The sequence below is a fragment of the Geotrypetes seraphini genome, chromosome 4 (assembly GCF_902459505.1).
Source record: "Geotrypetes seraphini chromosome 4, aGeoSer1.1, whole genome shotgun sequence".
NCBI lineage: Eukaryota > Metazoa > Chordata > Amphibia > Gymnophiona > Dermophiidae > Geotrypetes > Geotrypetes seraphini.
The window spans coordinates 46,135,375-46,157,726 of NC_047087.1; the positions used below are offsets into that span (position 1 = coordinate 46,135,375).

The 22,352-nt window shown below is 43.2% G+C and overlaps 1 protein-coding gene across 2 annotated transcripts in view; it reads left to right on the forward strand.

The window, feature by feature from the left end:
* ERV3-1 (endogenous retrovirus group 3 member 1, envelope) overlaps positions 1-22,352 on the forward strand; it is a 71,262-nt gene that overhangs the window by 31,244 nt on the left and 17,666 nt on the right. Inside the window, exon 1 of one of the 2 annotated variants that reach the window (XM_033943384.1) lies at positions 8,191-8,249. The exons of the other annotated variant lie outside the window; for it this stretch is intronic. The gene's annotated coding sequence lies outside the window, so the exon portion shown is untranslated. Of the gene's footprint in view, positions 1-8,190; positions 8,250-22,352 lie in introns of those variants that run through there. 2 annotated transcript variants of the gene reach the window in all.

Consider the following 22,352-nt stretch of genomic DNA (forward strand, 5'->3'; position numbering starts at 1 on the left):
TCTGGAATAGGTTTCCATAGAGTATATATAAAAAAAACCCGGCAAGACAACCATGATAGTAATAGTAAGAAAACTGTGCAAAACCCTGTTCAAATTATTTTCATGTAATTCACCATAAGCTTTATAGTTGATGTTTTCAGGTATGAGAACGCCCTTCACGGCACACTGAAATTGGTAAGAATGTTGGTAGGCTTGATGTTAATGTGTGCACAGCATTCTTGCTAATGATGCCTACTTCAGGCATCCATTAAAGGCACATAATGTTAATTAAGTGCACGATTCCAATAAATTCCTATTAGATTCTCCCTATTAAGCTAATATTATGGATTTTTTAACAGATGTCTTAATTAAACTGTATTTAGCAAGGAGCATGAATGACTGCCTTTAAAAATGCATGATATATGATATTACAATGGCGTTTTAAAGATTGGCCTTACTTGATTTTAGGGACATTTTTTGTCAACTAAAATAATTTTAAATGATGGAAACCAATTAAAAGGAACAAAATGAATGGGACTCCAATCATGCAAACCTATTTTGCTTTTGCTCTTTGAGATATTATATATGGTACACCAGTTGCTGTCACAATCGTGGTGGATACTGACTCTGTCTAAGGAGTCAATAGTTTAACTGGGAGTCTACAAATAAGTATCCAGACAATGCCTCCTATTCTAAAAAAGAAAGTCACTTGACCCCTGAGCTAAATTTTGGCCCAGATTCACTAAAGATAGTGATTCAATCGCTGTTGGCCGATTCTTTGGCCAATTTTCAAACAGCGATTGATTCACCATCAAGTTTGCATGCAAATGATTTGAACGGAGGTGCAAATCATTTGCATGCAAACTCACCGACTTAATCGCTCAGTGAGCGATTGAGTTGGTGCAGAACCCTGACAGCAGTGACAGGAGAAGCAGCCTCCTTTCACTGCTGTCAGGGCTTCTGCTGGGAATTTTTTTTCCAATTTTTTTTTTATGGCACTGATATTATGCGTGTATTACACACACAAAATATCTGTCCCCCCCAATGAAAAAAAATCCCCCCCCCCGCCGCCGGCAGCCCTCCCCACTGACTCACTGACAATCAAATGCCCCCAAACAATTGCGGTGACCCACCCGAACCCCCAAAAGATGGCAGGATGGATGCCCACTCCCTCCTGCCATGAAGGCCCTCCCCCTTGAAGAAAAAGGCAGGAAGGATTCCCATGCCCTTCTGCCCCGAAGGTGCCCACCTGCTCCCCAAAGGAAAAAAAATGTTCACACAGGCATCCCTCCTACCTGCAAATACCCCCCTTCCCCCTGAAAAAAATGGCAGGAGGGATGCCCACGCCCACCATCACCCCCCCATCGGCCCCCTCCTCGTACCTTTAAATCGGGAGCAGGAGGAGTGCCCAGTTAGAACCTCCTGCTCCTCCGGCCTTCTCCTGCGCAATGTGTGCCATAGGCTCGTCCCCGGTAAATCATGTGATGCATGGGGAGGGGCCTAAGGCCTTGATTGGCTCAGGCACCTTGTGCTCCTCTCTTGGGAGGGGCCTGAGGCATCTGAGCCAATCAAGGATTTCCTTAGGAAGGAGCATAAGGAAGTCTCTGATTGGCCAAAACAATGGCCAATCAGGGACTTTCTTAGGCTCCTCCACAAGGAAGTCCCTGATTGGCTCAGGTGCCTCAAGGACAGGTCTTCGTGTGCATCTTTCTAGAATAGAACTTAGCAAGATGCATGTGTAGATCCAAATTGTTGCCAATTAACACCAATGATTGATTGTTAGCACACAATTACGGTATTAGTAGTAATTGGCTCATTACTCAATTAAAATTGCAAGCGCAAATTGAATACCCTCCCAAATTTGCATGTGCAATTTTGAGCACCATATATATAATCCAGGGGACAGTGTGTAAATACAAAGGAGGGCATTTACATGGGTGGAGCACAGTTAGGGCTGCCATTTACATGTATAATTTACAGAATATTGTCAGTTACGTTGCTCCTGCCACATTAATTCGACTGCAGTTACATCAGGTCTAGTAGGTAGGTACGCTGATGGTATATTGTGATATCTTTCTATAATGGAATTTGGGCATCCAAATCCTTTATAGGATAGGCTTTCAGAGCAAGGAATTAGAGCAGCTAAACGAAGTTACCCACATAGAGTTGCCACTTTAGGGCCTGATTCATTATATAATGCCTAAAAAATTGATACTGATCATAATGGCGATTAGTGTAATTCTATAAAAGGGACACACCATATATAGAATCATGTTTAGCGGTTGTAAGCATCATTAACATGTAGGCGCACACATTTAGCTAAGAAAAACCAGGTCTAAATACCTGCGCCTAAGTTGTGTGTGGGTCTGGCATATTCTATAACAGGGTGCTTAACTTTTAGGAATGCCCACAACCCGCCCATGTTCTTCCTATGGCCATACCCCTTTTGAGATTTGCACGCTAGAACTGCTGCGTGCCAATTATCTGCACCAATTGGTCTTGTTAAACAATTAGGTTGCACGCACAAATTGGCTGCGTGCACTGATTTAAGCTCACAACCTATAGTGCTATATACAGAATTCTGCAGATAGTGACAGACAACTGCTGTGGTGGTGAGTTTTTTCATCACATAATTACTGCCAGTGGATAGTAGATGTTCCAACCCTCCACTGAGGATATTTCTTAAGTAGACTAGAGAAATTATCTGATAATGCCTTGTGAGAGCCACCACCAATGTTAACAACCACATTCAAAGTGGTTTACATAAAGGTACTTCAAGCATTTTTCCTAACTGTCCCGGTGGGATCACTATCCATCTAATGTAACTGGGGCAGTGGAGGATTAAGAACATAAGAAATGCCTCCGCTGGGTCAGACCCGAGGTCCATCGCGCCCAGCAGTCCGCTCACGCGGCGGCCCAACAGGTCCAGGACCTGTGCAGTAAATTTCTATCTATACCCCTCTATCCCCTTTCCCAGCAGGAATTTGTCCAAACCTTTCTTAAACCCCAGTACTGTACTCTGCCCTGTAACTTCCTCTGGAATTGTATTCCAGGTGTCCACCACACGTTGTGTAAAGAAGAACTTCCTAGCATTAGTTTTGAATTTGCCTCCTTTCAACTTTTCCGAATGCCCTCTTGTTTTTTTATTTTCTGAAAGTTTGAAGAATCTGTCCCTCTCTACTCTCTCTATGCCCTTCATGATCTTGTAAGTCTCTATCATATCCCCTCTTAATCTTCTCTTTTCTAGGGAAAAGAGTCCCAGTTTTTCCAATCTCTCAGCATATGAAAGGTTTTCCATCCCCTTAATCAGTCGTGTTGCTCTCCTCTGAACTCTCTCGAGCAATGCCATATCCTTTTTAAGGTACGGCGACCAATACTGGACGCAGTACTCAAGATGTGGACGCACCATTGCCCGATACAGCGGCAGGATAACTTCTTTCGTTCTGGTTGTAATACCTTTCTTGATTATACCTAGCATTCTATTCGCTCTCTTAGCGGCAGCTGCGCACTGTGCTGTCGGCTTCATTGTCATGTCCACCATCACCCCTAAGTCCCTTTCTTGTGCACTCTCATTCAAAAACATCCCTCCCATCACATAATTATACCTCGAGTTTTTGCTTCCCACATGCAATACTTTACACTTCCCAACATTGAATTTCATCTGCCATCTCTCTGCCCATTCCCCTAGTTTGTCCAAGTCTCTTTGCAATTCTTCGCAGTCCTCCTTTGTCCGAGCTCTACTAAATAGTTTGGTGTCGTCCGCAAATTTTATTATCTCACACTTCGTCCCTGTTTCCAGATCATTTATGAATATGTTAAAAAGCAGCGGCCCGAGCACCGAGCCCTGCGGAACACCACTCGTGACCTTTCTCCAGTCTGAGTAGTGGCCCTTCACCCCTACCCTCTGTTTCCTACCTTCTAACCAGTTTCTGATCCATCTATGCACGTCTCCGTCCACCCCATGGTTCTTCAGTTTCCGGAGTAGACGTTCATGAGGCACCTTGTCAAAGGCTTTCTGGAAATCTAGGTATATGATGTCTATGGGGTCTCCTCTGTCCATTTGTTTGTTAATTCCTTCGAAGAAGTGCAGTAAGTTAGTCAGGCACGATCTTCCCCTGCAGAAACCATGTTGGCTGGTTTTCAGAAGTTCGTTTCTTTCAAAATGTTTATCGATGTTTTCTTTTATCAGTGCTTCCGCCATTTTCCCCGGAACCGAGGTCAGACTCACCGGTCTGTAGTTTCCTGGGTCCCCTCTTGATCCCTTTTTAAAGATGGGCGTTACGTTGGCTATCTTCCAATCCTCCGGAATCACACCTGTTTTCAGAGATAGGTTGCAAATTTGCTGCAGTAGTTCTGCTATTTCCTCCTTTAGTTCCTTCAGAACCCTTGGATGGATTCCATCCGGACCCGGCGATTTGTCAGTTTTTAGTTTTTCTATCTGCCTGCGCACCTCATCAAGGCTCACTTCCATGGATGTTAACTTTTGTGCTTGATTTCCCTTGAAGATTTGTTCAGGTTCCGGTATGTTGGTTGTGTCTTCGTTTGTAAATACCGATGAAAAGAACATGTTAAGTCTTTCTGCGACCTCTTTCTCTTCCTTCACCGCTCCCTTCTGGTCTCCGTCGTCCAGTGGTCCCACCTCTTCCCTAGCCGGCTGTTTCCCTTTAATATATCTAAAGAACGGCTTGAAATTTCGTGCTTCCCTGGCTAGCCTCTCTTCATATTCTTTTTTGGCTTTTCGAACCACACGATGACATTCTTTTTGATACTTTCTGTGATCTTTCCAGTTTCCCTCAGATTTGTCCTTTTTCCATTTTCTGAATGAGTTTTTCTTATTGCCTATCGCTTCCTTCACTATTTTAGTTATCCACGCCGGGTCTTTTGTTCGACTCTTGTTGCACCCTTTTCTGAATTTGGGGATATACAGATTTTGCGCCTCGCTCACTGTATTCTTGAAAAAGGACCAGGCATGTTCTACCGTATGCCATTTTTTGGAAGTGTTCCTAAGTTTCTTCTTTACCATTCCTCTCATTGCTTCGTAGTTTCCCTTCTTGAAGTTAAAAGTTGTCGCTATGGTTCTCTTTCCTTTCAGTATTCCTATTTCCACCTTGAACTTGATCATATTATGATCGCTGTTTCCCAACGGTCCCACTACTTCCACTTCCTTTGCAGGTCCCCTTAGCCCATTTAGGATTAGATCGAGAGTGGCATTTCCTCTCGTCGGTTCTCTAACAAGCTGCTCCATGAAGCAATCTTGTACAGCCTCTAGAAAGTCTGCCTCCCTGGCGCATCTTGAGCTTCCAAGACTCCAGTCTATCCCAGGGTAGTTGAAGTCTCCCATAATAACTGTGTTACCGCTTTTGCATTCTCGCTTCATCTCGGCTTCCATTTCTTCATCGATTTCTCCGGTTTGTCCGGGTGGACGATAGTATAGACCTATCTTTATTTCAGGCCCTTTCCTTCCTGGTATTTTAACCCATAGCGATTCTAGCTTGTTGGCCGTCTCTGCTATGTCCATTCTTGTCGATTGTATGTTTTCTTTTGTGTATAGTGCTATTCCTCCGCCTTTCTGTCCTAATCTGTCTTGGCGATAGAGTTTGTACCCCGGCAGTGCGGTATCCCATCTGCTTTCCTCATTCCACCATGTTTCGGAGATTCCAATGATGTCTATGTTCTCTGCAATGGCCATGGCTTCTAATTCTCCCATTTTGTTTCTTAGGCTCCTTGCATTAGTATATATGCAATTCAGCTCCTGGAATTTTGTTGCCTTCAATTCCTTTCCCTGTGCTTTGGTCATTAGATTCTTCTCTTTGGTCATTAGATTCTTCTCTTTGGTTATGATCTTTCTAATCTCCTCTCCTTTGTTAGTCGACTCCTGTAATTTGTCCCTTGTTCCATCCCAGCCTTTTATCTCCTTAGTATCTTCACAAGATACCTTTTTCCGAATCATCGACGCTTGGTCGACTGTCGGCTTTCCCCTTCTTGTTAGTTTAAAGCCTGTTCTATTCCTCTCTTGATGTTGTTTGCTAGAAGTCTAGTTCCCGCTGCACTCAGGTGCAGTCCATCTCTCCTGTAGAGCTTGCTCTTGCCCCAGAACGTCGTCCAGTTCCTCACGAAGTGGAATCCTTCTTCCTCACACCATCTCCTCATCCATGCATTTATTGATTGTAGTTCCTCTTGCCTTTTCACATCTGCCCTCGGCACCGGTAAGATCTCTGAGAACGCTATCTTCTGGGTCCTCATCTTCAGCTTCATTCCCAGAATCTTGAACTGTTCTATCAGTGTGTTTCTTCTATAGTCCCTCCTGCTGACATCGTTTGTCCCGATGTGGATCATTACTGTAGTCTCTTCCGTCTCCGCTCCTTCCAGGATCTTTCCAATTTTGTCCACGATGTCCTTGGCTCTCGCTCCCGGGAGGCAGGTCACCAGTCGGTCCTCTCTCCCTCCTGCTATGTGGCTGTCCACCTGCCTCAGGATCGAGTCCCCCACTAGGATCGCTGACCTTCCCTTCTTCAATGTTCGCTTCGGTCTCAGGTCGATGTCCTCGGTATGTTTCTCTCTTTCTTCCTCTGGGCATCGACTGGTCAATTTCTCGCCTTCTTGCGTTTTTCCTCCGTCGGTGTCTTCTTTGTGGTCTTCTGTTTCTTGCTCTCCCTTCGATGTTGCTGTAACTTCTTCTTTCATCTGAAGTTCGTTCTCTTCCACCCTCTTTCTGTATGCCTCCTCAATGAATTTCTCGAGTTCCCTGACTTCCTCCTCGATGTGCCTCTCGCTCATGAAGTCTTCAGTTGTCCTGATTGGGTCCTCCGTGGTGTAAAGTCCTTCTAGCTCCTGTATCCTGTCCTCTAGTCGCTTGACTTCCTTCTTCAAGCTTTCCAGCTCCTGACACCGACCGCATACATACGACTGTCTCCCCGAGGGGAGGTAGTCATACATATGACAGTCGGTGCAGAACACTGGAAAGCTCATCTTCTGGTTTCCCTCTGCTTCCATAGTTGTTCCTACTTTAATATAACACTTAAGACTACGTGTTCCTTGTGAGCCTGCTTCTTTCTGCACCTGCTTCTTGCCTTAGATTATGTGACTTGCCCAGGGAACAGCACAGGGTTTGAACCCACAACCTCAGGGTGCCGAGGCTGTAGCTCTAACCACTACTCCACACTCTCCTGGACAAGATTTGTTTGGCTTCTACAGCCCATTAGGTCTGCTTATTGGTTGTTGGAAGTTATTTCATCTAATACTTCCCCCATTAAGATGTTCTGTTAGAACTTAATGTGATAAGAATCAAACAATTAGACCTATCTCCAAACAGATCTGCTGTGCTTATATTTTTGAATTTGTAAGATCCCCAAAGTACTGTTTAGACTGTAGTGCTTGAGAAGAGAGTAAAAGTACTTTATATTATCTTAGTAAAGAGGGCAATTTGTATGCTAACAGCTGTTCCTGTTACACAGGGGATATCTGCAGCCTCTAGAACAGCGGGCTCAAACACGCGGCCCGTGGGCCGCATCTGGCTTTCCAGGTTTTATTTGCGGCCCGCGGTCTGGAGGCCATCATTCTCTTCCTTTTGGAGCAGCAGCCGGCTTGTTCGTTCAAAGCCGCGGGTTGGCGGCTCCTTGCGCTATCCACTCCTGCATCGGAAGCCTCTCTGATGTCACAACATCAGAGCCGGCCAGACACGCTGCTGCTCCAGTGGCGTACCAAGGGGGGGGGGGGGCGGTCCACTGTTCTCTTCCCTGCAGGGCCGACCAACTCAGGTGGCCCGATGTCAATTCTGACGTCGAGAGGACGTTCTGGCTAACCAATCGCTGCCTGGCTGCCCGGAACGTCCTTTCCGACGTTAGCATTGACATCGGGCAGCGAGAGTTGGTCGGCCCCGTGCAGAAGAGAAGCAGGGAGATGGCCTGTTCCCGATAGCAGCAGCAGCAGCAGCAGCCTATTCTGCGGCGGCGGTGGCATGGGGGAGGGCAGGAAGATAGGAAGAAAGAAAGAAAGAAGGTGGGGTGGGGACAGGGAGCCAGAAAAAAAAGCAAAAAATGGGGCATGGAGGAAGGAAGAAAGAAGGAGGGGGGACAGGGAACCAGAAACAAAGCAAAAAATGGGGCACGGAATCGGAGAACGACAGACAGAGAAAGAAATAAAAAGTTGGGGGAGGGAATGAGGTCTGGAGGAGAGGAAGCATACAGGAGGCTGAAAGAAGGGAAGAAGAATTGGATGCACAGTCAGAAGAATAAAGTGCAACCAGAGACTGATGAAATTACCAAAGAAAGGTAGGAAAATGATTTTATTTTCAATTTAGTGATTGAAATGTGCCAGTTTTGAGAAAGAAAAGATATTGAACTTTAAATGTGAGTGCTGCAGAAAAAAATAGAGTACTTGGAGGGCCTCAGAAAAAATAGTTAATGTCTTATTAAAGAAATGACAATTTTGCATGAGGTAAAACTCTTTATAGTTTATATATCTTTCCTTTTAACTGTTAAAGGAAAGTTTTATAAAGTATAATGAGTTTTACCTCAAGCAAAATTGTCATTTCTTTAATAAGACATTAACTATTTTTTCTACGGCCCTCCAAGTACCTACACATCCAAAATGTGGCCCCGCAAAGGGTTTGAGTTTGAGACCACTGCTCTAGAAGTACAATAAGGACAATCGGTGGCATGTGACTGATGTGTGTAGAGAACTGGGGTGTGTGGGACCTCCAGAAAGAGAAAGCAAAATATTGGCTTCATAAATCAAATGACTGCTTTTGTTGAAACATTTAACATGATAGTTATTTCCTCAGTTGGAAGGTCTACAAACAATTTAGTTTTGTGGATTTGAGTTATGTCTTATACTTCTAAAGGATATCGGGGTAGAAGTTGTAAATTCGAAACAATTGTGAGGCAACAGAGGCGCCTATATGCCTCCCTCCTAATATTCCATGTTCACACAGAAAAACCTACATCAATTAAGCCCAACAGATTTCTCTTTTTCCTTGACGTGAAAGCTCAGTTTTGTCAAAGGGCAGCTCCGCTTTGCACTCTGTCCACTCACACAAGAACCGAATCCTTAAGGAGTATTGATCACAAAATAATTTCTGCTTCACGTTCTTAAAGGAAATAGTGTGTGCACCAGGTGCAGCCTACTGTAATATGAAGCTTTTTTTTCTATTGTATCAAGGTTTTTGAGAACATTGCTGAGGCCTTGTATTCCCCAGCAATGGTGAAATTTGTTCTTACCTGCTAATTTACTTTCCTTGATTCCTGATGGACCAGTCCAAACAAATGGGTTTTGTCTTCCTGTCAACAGATGGAGGCAGAGGTCATGGTTTTTCAGTGACATCATCAACTGCCTAATGAAAAGGGTTAATAGTCTTCAAGTAATGGAACAAGATCCTGTAAACATCTAACTTACAAACAGTGTAGTGACTGCATTCTGTTCTCTTGAAAAGGCAGACAGATTGATATATATGAAAAGAGTGGTGCAGTCCTGAAACTTGCCAGTACACGATTAACAAAATAGTTTTGAAAAAGAACCCAAACTAGGGATCAACTCCCCACCCCCATCAAAGAAAATAGAAATTTGATGGCAAATAAAGGCCTAATGGCCCATCTGGTCTGCCCATCCGCAGTAATCATTATCTCTTTCTCTCTCTAAGAGATCCCACGTGCCTATCCCATGCCTTCTTGAATTCAGACACAGTCACGGTCTCCACCACTTTTCTGGAAGACTGTTCCACACATCTACCACCCTTTCTGTAAAAAGGTATTTCTTTAGATTACTCCGGAGCCTATCACCTTTATCCTATGTTCTCTCATTCAAGGGAATAGCTCAAAATGAAATTAGACGTTTGCAGATCATTCAAAATGCCTCAATTAAACTTATAATGAAAGCAAGGAAATTTGATCACGTCACCCCTCTTCTTAAGAAAGCGCACTGGCTCTCAGTTGCGCATCGAATACTGTATAAATTAAGTCTGCTTACCTTCAAGTCCCTGTTATATAAAACTCCAGCTTTCATTTACAAATTATTGATTCCTTATACCCCAACCAGATCATTGAGGTCTATCGATCAACATTTATTAGTTACGCCCTCACTCAAAGCTATTAACACACGGCGGCATTTTATTTTTTCCATCACAGCTCCCCAAACATGGAACTCCCTCCCTATTTATCTACGAGAAGAACACAACTTAGATACATTTAAAAGAAAACTAAAAAGCTTTCTTTTTAAAGATGCTTTTGATACTTAGGAGTTCTAGTTTATCTCTATAACCTCTCTCAAGGATACTGTTTATTCCCCCCCTATTGTTTTTTACCATAATTGTTTTCTTTTCTATTAACAATTTTGTATTTCTTTACCCATTCTTTCCCTATGTTTTTACTGTTTATATTGTTAGTCATTAATCTGTTATGTTTGCCTAGTGTCTATTTGTTTTTGCTATCCCCTGTATTATTTGTAATTTTAAAGATATGTTCATTGCACTTGAAACTTGAGCTTCCTTTCAATTGAAAGTGACTCGACTCATGTGCATTTACGCCATGTAGGTATTTAAACGTCTCTATCATATCTCCTCTCTCCCGCCTTTTCTCTAAAGTATACACATTGAGATCTTCAAGTCTGTCCCCATATGCTTTATGACGACGACCACACACCATTTTAGTAGCCTTCCTCTGGACCAACTCCATCCTTTTTATATTTTTTTGAAGATGTGGTCTCCAGAATTGTATACAATATTCTAAATGAGGTCTCACCAGAGTCTTATGTAGGGGCATCAATACCTCCTTTTTCCTACTGGCCATACCTCTTCCTATGCACCCTAGTATCCTTCTAGCATTTTCCATCACCTTTTCAACCTGTTTGGCTAACTTAAGATCCTCACATACAATCACACCCAAGTCCTGCTTTTCTGTCATGCACATAAGTTCTTCGCCCCTAAACTGTACTGTTCCTTTGGATTTTTGCAGCCCAATTGCATCCTTGCATTTCTTAGCATTAAATTTTAGCTACCAAATTTCAGACCATTCTTCAAGCTTCGCCAGGTCTTCATGTTATTCACATCGTCCTGGGTGTCTACTCTATTGCAGATTATAATATCATCCACAAAGAGGCAAATCTTATCTGACAACCCTTCTGCAATATCGCTTATAAAAATGGTAAAAAGAACAAGCCCAAGATCAGAACCTTGAGGTACATCACTGGTAACATCCCTTCCTCAGAGCAATCTCCATTGACCACTACCCTCTGTCTTCTTCCACTTTAACCAGTTCCTGACCCAGCCCATCACTTTGGGGCCCATTCCAAGAGCACTCAGTTTATTTATTAGGTGTCTGTGTGGTACACTATCAAAGGCTTTGCTAAAATCTAAATACACCACATCTAGTGCACTTTCTATCCAATTTTCTGGTCACCCAGTCAAAGAAATTCATCAGATTTATCTGACAAGACCTACCTCTAGTGAATCCATGTTGCCTCCGGTCCTGTAATCTACCAGATTGAAGAAACATTACCATTCTCTATTTTGAAAGCATTTCCATTAATTTGCTTACCACAGAAGCCATACTTACTGGCCTGTAATTCCCTACTTCTTCCTTATTTTCACTTTTGTGTAGAGGGACGACATTCACCCTTCTCCAGTCCTCAGGTACCACTCCCGACAAGCACTGAAAAGGTAGTCAGTGGAGCAAAGTTAAACCTGAGCATTACAGTCTATGACCCAGAAATATCAAAGAAGAGACAAGTTAATTTAATCATGCATTTTTAATGGGTATAACTAATGGGCAGACTAGATGGACTGTTCAGGTCTCTTTATATGATATCATTTACTGTGTTACTATGTTACTTTTGATCACAAGATCCAAAGAAAGGGAAATCCCTTTTAGTCACAGCCTTACTGGGCAGGAACAAGGAAAGGAAAGGAAATTAGCAGGCAAGACTAAATTTTGTCTCCTTTATCATTCTGCTAGGTCTACACTGATGAACTATAAACAAGCTTTGAGGCAGGAGTAATACAAGGATCCTTCAAAAATCATCTTTCTGAAGGTGCCATCTTCTCTTGCTTGCACATCCAGTCTATAGTGCTTGACAAAGGAATGCAGAGAGGACCATATTGTCCTTCTACAAATGCACTCTGTGACTTGAATACCTTGGATTCCACTGTGGATGCCATTTAAGCTCTCATAGAATAAGCTTGAAGTCCCTCTGGAATCAATCTTTGATTCAGCTGATATGCAGAGCCAAACATCTCCCTGACCATTGGGTCATGGAGGGTTTAGAGCCACCTTACCCTTATGTCGGCCGCTAAACAACACCAGAAGCCAATCTGCCTAATGAAAAGGGTTAATGGTCTTCAAGTAATGGAACAAGATCCTGTAAACATCTAACTTACAAACAGTGGAGTGACTGCATTCTGTTCTCTTGAAAAGGCAGCCAGATTGATATATATGAAAAGAATAAATGACGTTAGACAGAAACATAAGATATGGATAGTCCCAAAGTGACTCGACCAGTGTTCCCTCTAAGCGGGCGGGTGTTGTGAGCAAACTTTTTTCACCGTGAGCCAAAAATATCGGGCGCCAGCAAGTTATGAGCCAACTCGCCCGATTCTCCTCTCGCCGCCCTGCCATCTGCCGTACGCCTCTTCCGATCGTGCGCTGTGACGAGAAACGTGTGCGCTGCGATGTAATATTTTGTGCACCAGCGCACGCCAGCGCAGCTTAGCGGGAACACTGGTTCAAATGGTTTTATTTATTTCCCCAAATTTATTTTTGTTATACGCATTGAAAATATTTGATATTGCGTTTAAATCAAAATCTCAATAAACTTGAAACGAGTGCCCGTGAGATTGTGGGAGGGTTAAATACTCAAAACTTAGAAGTTTTTGCTACGCCAGCTTTCTGGTATCTTTACATACAGTGGCGTACCTAGCATATGTAACATCCGGGGCCCATCATTTTTTGGCACCCCCCCCCATCTGTAAGAAAAACATGATTTTTAGTAACAAACCACACGTCACACATGAGTACCTAGGAAAAGGCAGCATCTTACATATTGCAGTGAGCAGTACATCAATACACCCATTGTAAAACTAAACAAGCCAGACCAGCACAGATCAATCCTACACCGTCAATCCTAACAGAAAACACACAGAACACAGAAAACACCTTCGCCTAGTAAGGAATATGTAATCACAAACTAACCCCTCCCTCTTTTACAAAACTGTAGTGTGGATTTTAGCTACGGAGGTAACAGCTCTGATGCTCATAAAATTCTGAGCATCAGAGCTGCTACCACCAAGGCTGGTGCTAAAAACGCTTCACAGTTTTGTAAAAGGGGGGATAAAATAAAAATACATAGACAAAGGTTAAATTGAACCAGCAAGAAGCTGGACTCTGCATACAATGCTTCACAGAAACAGTGACACATGTCTCCTAAAGCAATAAATAAATAGAAATTTTTTTCTACCTTTGTCTTCTGTGGTTTCTCCTTTCCTCATCTTCTTGTAACTCTCTTCCTTCCATTCACTGTCTGCCGTCTCTCTTCCCCTATATGGCATCTTCTCTCCTTCTATGCCCCTTCCAGAAACTGTATGCCTCCCCCTTCCATCTCTCCTTTCACCCCATTGGTCTGGCATCTCTCTCCTCGCCTTCCCTCTCCCACACCTCTCCTCATAGTCTGGTATCTCCCCTTCCCTGATTCTCTGGCATCTCTCTCCTTTCCTTTTCTTCCATCTTTCGTTCCCCCTCCATGCTCTCACATCTCCCCCTTCCTTTTCCCTTAGACTGGCATACCTTCCTCCTATGCTCCAAGCCCTGGCATCTCCTTTAATTCCCTCCCTCATCTTCCTTCTCCCTCCAGCTGGGTACCGCAACACTCTTCCCTGCAGCTCTGCACTTCCCCACAATTGCCATGCTTCGGTTCCTCTTCTTCCTTCCTTCATCCCCCCCCCCCCCCCGCGGGACCCTGCGGCACCATCAACTCTTACTCCCTCTAATGTCGGCCCTGCAGCTCCAGACTTCCTCGCACCTTCTCCCCTCCCCCTTTGGATCGCTATTATTTTAAATGTTATAGCCGCGGAGCTGTATCCATCAGTGGAGATGTCTAACCTCGGCCTGCCCCGGAACTCTTACTGCAGCAGACGCCCGTCTAGGCAGGAACAGGAAGTCACTGTTGCAGTAAGAGTTCCGGGGCAGGCCGAGGTTAGACATCTCCACTGATGGATACAGCTCCGCGGCTATAACATTTAAAATAATAGCGATCCAAAGGGGGAGGGGAGAAGGTGCGAGGAAGTCTGGAGCTGCAGGGCCGACATTAGAGGGAGTAAGAGTTGATGGTGCCGCAGGGTCCCGCGGGGGGGGGGGGGGGAGGAAGGAAGGAAGAAGAGGAACCGAAGCATGGCAATTGTGGGGAAGTGCAATCCCCCCAATGCGTCCCCTTACCTTACCTCCCCTTACCTTTGCGACGCGTGTGTGCGCTGTGAAGAGAAACTTTGCGCTGCGATGTAATATTTTGTGCGCGCGCGCAGGCCAGCGCACCTTAGCGGGAACACTGGACTCGACTCATGCGCATTTACGCCATGTAGGTATTTAAACGTCTCTATCATATCTCCTCTCTCCCGCCTTTTCTCTAAAGTATACACATTGAGATCTTCAAGTCTGTCCCCATATGCTTTATGACGACGACCACACACCATTATCCATATCAAAGGAAAGGGATCCCTGCATGGTAGAGTTTGCAATTCTGAGGTGCACCTACCTGAGTAAATAGCTATCAGGAAGACTGTTTTTAAAAACAGGTCTTTTAGGGATTTGTGTTTCAAAGGCTCAAAAGACTGACTTGCTGGGGTATTGAGGACCACATTAAAATTCCATTGTGGAAAACTTGGCTGAAGGGAGATCAAATCTATCTAAGCCACTGCTGAAACATAAATATTTGGATGGCTTGCTAACTAGTCCCTTTTTACTCAACATCTACAAAAGGAAAATGCTGTAACTTAAGTGAACTTAGGGACGATCCTTCGTGAAGATCACAAAAAGATCAGAATGGATGCCACATTCATCTGCCAAGGAGACAGCTTACACCTTTTACACTATACTTCAAAAAGATGCCAGACACAAACATAAGCCAGAGATGTAGAAGCTCTTGATTCCTTAAGGAGTGTTGCTATCTCTACTAATGAATAACCCCAACTTTTCAAGCAGACCCTTTTAATAAACCCTAGCAAACAAATCAATAAATCCAATCAAGAAGCGCCAAAGAACTTATTACACCTTTAATAAAGTCTACTTTTAAACATTTTAATCAAACCAAAATAAGCAAAGGAAAAACCACACGCTTAAAACCCCATGTAACTTTTTAGTGCTAATTTTGTGGTAGAATATAGGCTCTACCACGAAGCTTTCGACGTGCGCCCCTATTCTGGTACACTTGTTGAGACTTGTTGAGACTGGGTTAAGACTTGAGTGTATGAGACACAAAGCAAAGATTTCGGATGATTTTAATTCTGCTATTAGTTTAGGTATCTTGTCTCTGAGTTGAGATAAAGACTTGTAATATCAGATTACATAAGCCAGCAACCTGTGCTCAGATCTCATGCTGTTACAGTGGTGCCTCGCATAAAGAACGCCTCGCACAGCGAACGCTGCACACAACGAACTTCATGTCATGATTCATACAACGAACTTCGTTTCACACAACGAAGTCGCCCGAGCTTCCACGATCGCTGCCGATGTATTGAATCCTTCCGCGCAGGCACTGCAGGCAGTCATTAGTCACTGCGCTTAACGCGTTTCACATAACGAACTTTTCGCATAACAAACTTGCTCCTGGAATGAATTAAGTTCGTTGTGTGAGGCACCACTGTATTTTGGAGTGTGAACACACTAGGGACAGAGAAATAACCTGTATGTAAACTGCTTTGGGTTTGAAGTGGAATATAAATATTTTTTAATAAATAGCTAAGGGTCTCTTTTACTAAGCTGTGGTCCTTCCCGCGCTAAGGCCATTTATACCACGTGGGTAAAATGGCCAAATTTTTCTTTTTCCAGCATTAATGGCCATGTACTAATGTTCCCATTTGTAGGCTATAAGGGCTCATAAGCTAACCATGTGCTAATCGGTTGCGGCAATGTAGCTGTGCTGATTAGCACAGAACACACCTACTCTCTGCCCTGACCTGCCCCCCCCGTGCTAAAAAATAAAATGCATGCACATGTAGAAATTACCACAGGATGCCTGAGCACATCCCAAGGTAAACACTTTTTTTAATGTTTACCATGGGTTAGTAAAAGGGCCCCTAAATAAATATTAAATGCTTTACCCTTATTCTTACCCTTAAGGAGCTGTGGCTGGCAATGCAAATATAACCTTTGGGTCTTGAATCTGCTCATATGGTCTGAAGCTTACCCCCCCCCCCTCTTTTACTAAGGTACGATAACCGATTAGCGTGCGCTAATGAAATTAGCGCATGCTAAACGCTAATGCATCCATAGACTAACAGGCACGCATTAGCGATTAGCGCGCACTAATCGGTTAGCGCACCTTAGTAAGAGGGCCTTAGTGTGTTGTATCACTGAACCCATTGCTGAGGAACTCTGGAGGGAGTAGGAGATGAGGACTGTTGATCTGTCTCTTTAAGATGGTAGTATGCCAAAAACTTTGCTGAAAAATGCTGTGCTGGTGAGATAGTAGTCAAGGGATCCCAGATTTGAAGAGAATGATTGAAGTCTAATTGAAAGGGAAGAAAGAGAGAGAGACAGAAGGAGGATCCAGGGTGCATATCTCCCACCCCCTCTACTGCCATGTCAACATTTCTCTCTCCCCCCTGACCCCTGTGCAGCATCTTTTGCCCCTCTTGACCAACCCCATCTTCAACATTTCTCCTCCAGCACCATGCCACATCTCTCCCTCCCATCCCTTTCCATCTGTCCCACCCTTCTTTCTCTACTACAACATCCAATATTTCTCCCTCCTCTCTACTACCATGTCCAACAATTCTCCCTTTCTTCCTTTCCCCATGTGTAGCATCTGTTTCCCTCCCATCCCATCCCCAGAATATGCAACAGCCTCTTCCTTCCCAGATTTGAAGAGAATGATCACACTGATTGCTGACTTTCATCCAAGTCTTTAATCAGCGTCCTTTCAATAAGTCCGCCTGATGGAGAGCTTCTCATTGGTTCCAGGTTAAAAGTGAGCACTTGCATCTTCTCACTTTCCTGCTTTCACTATATGAATTTGCTCTATCGCTAGGCAGTAAGTTAAATCAAATCTAACTCCAGTATGTGGAGACTTATTATTTTTTTCAAATTTACAACAACTTCATTACAATTCAGTGAACAATGAACTTACTGTAGATAGCTGGGATTAAGGGAGTTTTATAGAATCTGACTCAGGCAGACAAAACGAGTCTTCCTGAAAATATTTTGATTAAATATAGATGAAAAGATAATGATGCCTACAAAGTTACAAAGAGAGGCATTCTAGTGCCTTGGCTTAGACCAGGGGTGTCAAAGTCCCTCCTCGAGGGCCGCAATCCAGTCGGGTTTTCAGGATTTCCCCAATGAATATGCATGAGATCTATTAGCATACAATGAAAGCAGTGCATGCAAACAGATCTCATGCATATTCATTGGGGAAATCCTGAAAACCCGACTGGATTGCTGCCCTCGAGGAGGGACTTTGACACCCCTGGCTTAGACTCTTTATGCCCAAAATAGAGATCTATGGCCCAGAGGGGACAATAACTTATCCCTAATGACGAAGGGTCTCTAAGGAGGTACAAGTTATAATCTACGCTAGGAAATGTGAACAGGAAGACTCTGATGGGAATTAGACACACTGACCACTTGCAGTATTCAAGACCTATGGATTCAAAGTTTGCATAAGAATGTAAGATAAGCCATATGAAGTAAGATCAAAGTCCAGCAATTTGATTCTGGGGCCAATGCAGAAAGCTACATCAGGCAGCAATGTGCGATTAATGAAATGTGTATACAAATGTTAGCAGGCGAATGATGCAGAACAGATTTGACTCAGGAGTTCTCTTATATAGTAGACATTGGTACACAGCATATGATAAGAATACTATCAGCTATTCTGCCTTGATGCAGCGAAGTTTTAATAGAAAACAGCATAAGCATAATCAGGGAAAAATTGTCACTAGGTCTGAGGTGGCATAGCAGGGTTAGCTGGCTTTCTGCTGGATTCTTCCCCCTCTTGAAATGACCTTCAATTTTCTGATCACTCAATCCTGATCCAATCACCCACCCCCGATTCCACATTCCCCCCCCCCCCAAAACATCTCTGGTAGTCTAGCGGCCCCTTTTGCTCTCCTGATCCAAACCTCCTACCCACAACTTAGAAAGAAGTCCCTAGTGGCATAGCCATCCCCTCAACCTGACCGCTATCCCCTGACTTAAAACGTTCCCTAGTGTTTAACGGCATCCCTACTCCCCCCAAACCAACCTCCTCCTCCCAATTAAAAAAACATCCCTGGGGGTCTAGTGGCACTCCTCCCTCCCCCCCGATTTGATCCCCTTTTCCAATTATCAAAACTTCGTAGTGTCTAGTGCCACCCCCAACCTCTCAGACCCTCTCAGAATGTACTTTAATGAGGTAGGAGTAGTGCCCACTTGATTCTGCCTCTGCAGCACCATCTTGGAATATGGTGGTGTGTAATCCATTATTTGGTAATCTCCACTTTGGGTGAGTTGGGGAATTGAGCATGTTGCTAGATACCAGGACTTTTTAAAGATGGGGAAATGGAGGGGGCTTGTTGGAGGACTTTATTTATTCATTAATTCAATTTTCTATACTGTTCTCCCAAGGGAGGTCAGGTTGGGGGTAGGGAGGGGTGGCACTAGATACCAGGGATTTTCTTTTTAAATCAGGAGGAAGAAGGAGGGATTATGCCAGATGTTGGGGGAAATGTTAAATACCAGGGATTTCTTTTCAAATCGCTGGCAGGAAGTTGGGTTGGATTGAGTTAGTTGGTGGGAGGGAGGGAGGGAGAGGGCCACTAGACTGTCAAGGATGTTGGTGCCGATGCAGACTGCTGGTGACTTTTTTTCTAAAAAAATCCCCCTTCCAGGAGTGTGTGAGCCATCCAAAGCTTGTGCACTGGCAGGAAGGAGGACATTTTGCAATGAGTTGTGGATTGCTGCCATAATTTTAACAAGGCAGTAATTTGCATGCTCATTGATTACTGCATCCTGGCAATAATTTTTTTGTAGAAAGCTTGCATTAGAATCCATATGGTCAACTGCTCTAACTAGGGTTACCAGCCATCTGGGAAAACCCAGACATGTCCTCTTTTTAGAGGACCATCTGGGCTCCCAGACGGACTTTCCAAAACCCGGCATTTGTCTGGGTTTTGGAAAGTCCCAACCAGTTCCGGTCACATCTAGAGGGCTTCTGAGCATACGTGGATGATGTCACATATATCCGTGCATGCTCCAGGCCCTCCAGACACAGCTGGAGCTGGTTGTAGAAGAGAGGAGGCTTGCCGGGGGTGGGACTATGGGTAGAATAGGGCGGGGTTGAGGGCAGAATGGGGTGGAGCTGGAGATGGAATGAGGCGGGATTATATGTCTGGGGTTTTCTTTTTCAAAATATGATAACCCTTCCTCTAACATTGGTCAATCTTACAAGTATAACTCACCACACAGCTTAATCAATGATTATGCTAATTCAAGATGATTAATTCTTAACTAGGAAAAGACCTGAGATATCTGGTTCATAATGGCATAAGCTTGCAGCTCAGGTTGTATGTAAAGTCATTGGTCGCAAAAACCAGAAAGCCTTAGTGAAAAGTTGCACCAAAAACCACAAGTGCAACTTTTAAACAACTTGAAATACTAAATTCAAAAATATATATGACTCAATTAGTGCAAGTGCCCAACTTATCTTTAGATGAAAAAAAATCCCACTTTTTGCTTTGTCAGGTTTTTTGGGGTTTGTTTTTTTTTTTTTAAATAGTGCCACCAAGTCACAGATAATTATTGTCCTTCAATGAACTTGGCTTGATTCATTCTTTGGAGCACTTGTGCAGTCAGCAGCATTTAGTCACAACTGCTAGTTGAACAGTTGTCCAATCCATACATTACAATCATGGCTGCAATAGCCGCTGTTTAATCTGTATGCAGAAATGCGGAAACAGCCTGACTTTAAATATCTGGTTTGAGTGCCAGCGTTGACTACATCCATGGAGGTAGATTTCAGTTCAATCATTTTTATTAATATTTTTGTTACAGAATATAACAGACAATGACCACAGTTGTTAGTTTATGGACCATCCTGTTGTTTTCACATTGTTTGAAAGGTTAAGCGACACAACCCCTACTTAAAAATTGCACCCCATGCATGTTTCTATAACTTCTAGCAAGAGACTTCAATTAATCAGTACAACACAGGCCACAGGATGGCACTATAACATAAATATATATACATAAGCAATGTGAATGGAGCATATTCACTTGATGCCTCTCGTTCCCTGTGTTAAGAAACAAACGTGAAAAGAAGTCCAGCATTCATGCATATGTGCAATTGAGACTACCTAAATAAGAATCCTGTGTAAGATCCTTATCTGCATTCCAGAAAACGAAGCCTGTTAAAATGACAAGTCTGTGTACAGTTGTGTTGCTTGTTATACAAAGTATTAAGAGATCTGTCATATTCTAGTATGTTTGCATACATTCTTATATGAGTTCTTGACAGCCTGCATTCTCTAAGGCAGGGGTGTCAAAGTCCCTCCTCGAGGGCCGTAATCCAGTCGGGTTTTCAGGATTTCCCCAATGAATATGCATTGAAAGCAGTGCATGCACATAGATCTCATGCATATTCATTGGGGAAATCCTGAAAACCCGACTGGATTCCGGCCCTCGAGGACCGACTTTGACACCTGTGCTCTAAGGTGACAGTAGGGGGTAATTCTAAAATGATACCTACTTTCCTTAATAGTATATTAACATAACTGGAGAAATACATACCTATAATCTATGTATGTAAGTATTTATTTACTGGGCACAAGCAGATTTTTAAAATTTTACTTATTTATTTATTTGGATATATGAACCATCTCTACAAAGAGATTCACTCAAAGCAGTGTACAGCAGGTGGAGCTTAGCACAAAACTTACATAGAAAGATGATTGCAGATAAAGGCCAAATAGCTCATCCAGTCTAACCATCCACAATCTTCTCTCCCTAAGAGATCCCACTAGTCTGTCCCATGCTTTCTTGAATTCAGACACAGTCTTTGTCTCCACCACCTCTACTGGGAATCTATTCCACGCATCTGCCACCCTTTCTGTAAAAAAGTATTTCCATAGATTACTCCTGAGCCTATCACCTCTTAACCTTAGTTTATGCCCTCTCACTCTGGAATTTCCTTTCAGTTGAAAAGCATCTACAATTAATACAAAACTCGGCAATAAAAATCATAACAAACTCCAAGAAGTATGACCATGTTGCGCCTCTCCTAAGAAATGCCCACTGGTTGCCAATGCAGCATTGAATTTCATACAAAATTGCACTTTTGACGTTCAAGATCCGTCTTAATCACTCCCCTATCTTTCTTGATAAATTGTTAATTCCATACTCCACAACCAAAGTGCTACGTTCAAATGCTCATAATCTCCTTACAGTCCCCTCTTTAAAAGCCATTGGTACAAGGCGCAATGAGATTTTTTTTCAGTCACTGCGCCCCAGCTTTGGAATTCACTCCCTAATTATCTTAGAGTGGGATCCATATTAGGTAAATTTAAGTCGTCTCTTAAAACCTTCCTCTTTAAGGACGCATTTGAAACCTGATTCTGTTTCTCTTAGTATATGAATCCTACCATTTCGGTTTCTCATCCTACCTTTTGCCATTCTTCAAAAATTTTATCCCAACCAAGGCTTGTCCACCTCCTCTCATTCTTCCCTTTAATGTAATCTTTCTTTACAATATTGTAATTCTTCCCTTCCTTACCCCATGTGCCAGTAAGTCACTGTCTATTGAATGTTATGTAAGTATTCTGTTAGCTATGGGATATTTTATTTGTATTATTCTACTTTTATGTACCCCGATTTTAGTGTGAACAGCGCTTAGAAGGTTTTTATATGCGTTTTATCAAATTTTAAATAAATTGTAAACTGTATATGTTTTTATCATATCTCCCTTCTCCTGTCTTTCCTCATATTGAGATCTTTAAGTCTGTCCACGTATGCCTTATGATGTGTAGACCATCAAATATTTATTTATTCAGTTTTCTATACTGTTCTCCCAGGGGAGCTCAGAATGGTTTACAGTACTCCTCCGATATTTGCAGGGGTTCCATTCCAGGAACCCCCGCGAATGTTGAAAAACCACGAATACGGTTTGTAGCAGGGGAGGCAGGAGAGGGCAGTCGGAGCGCT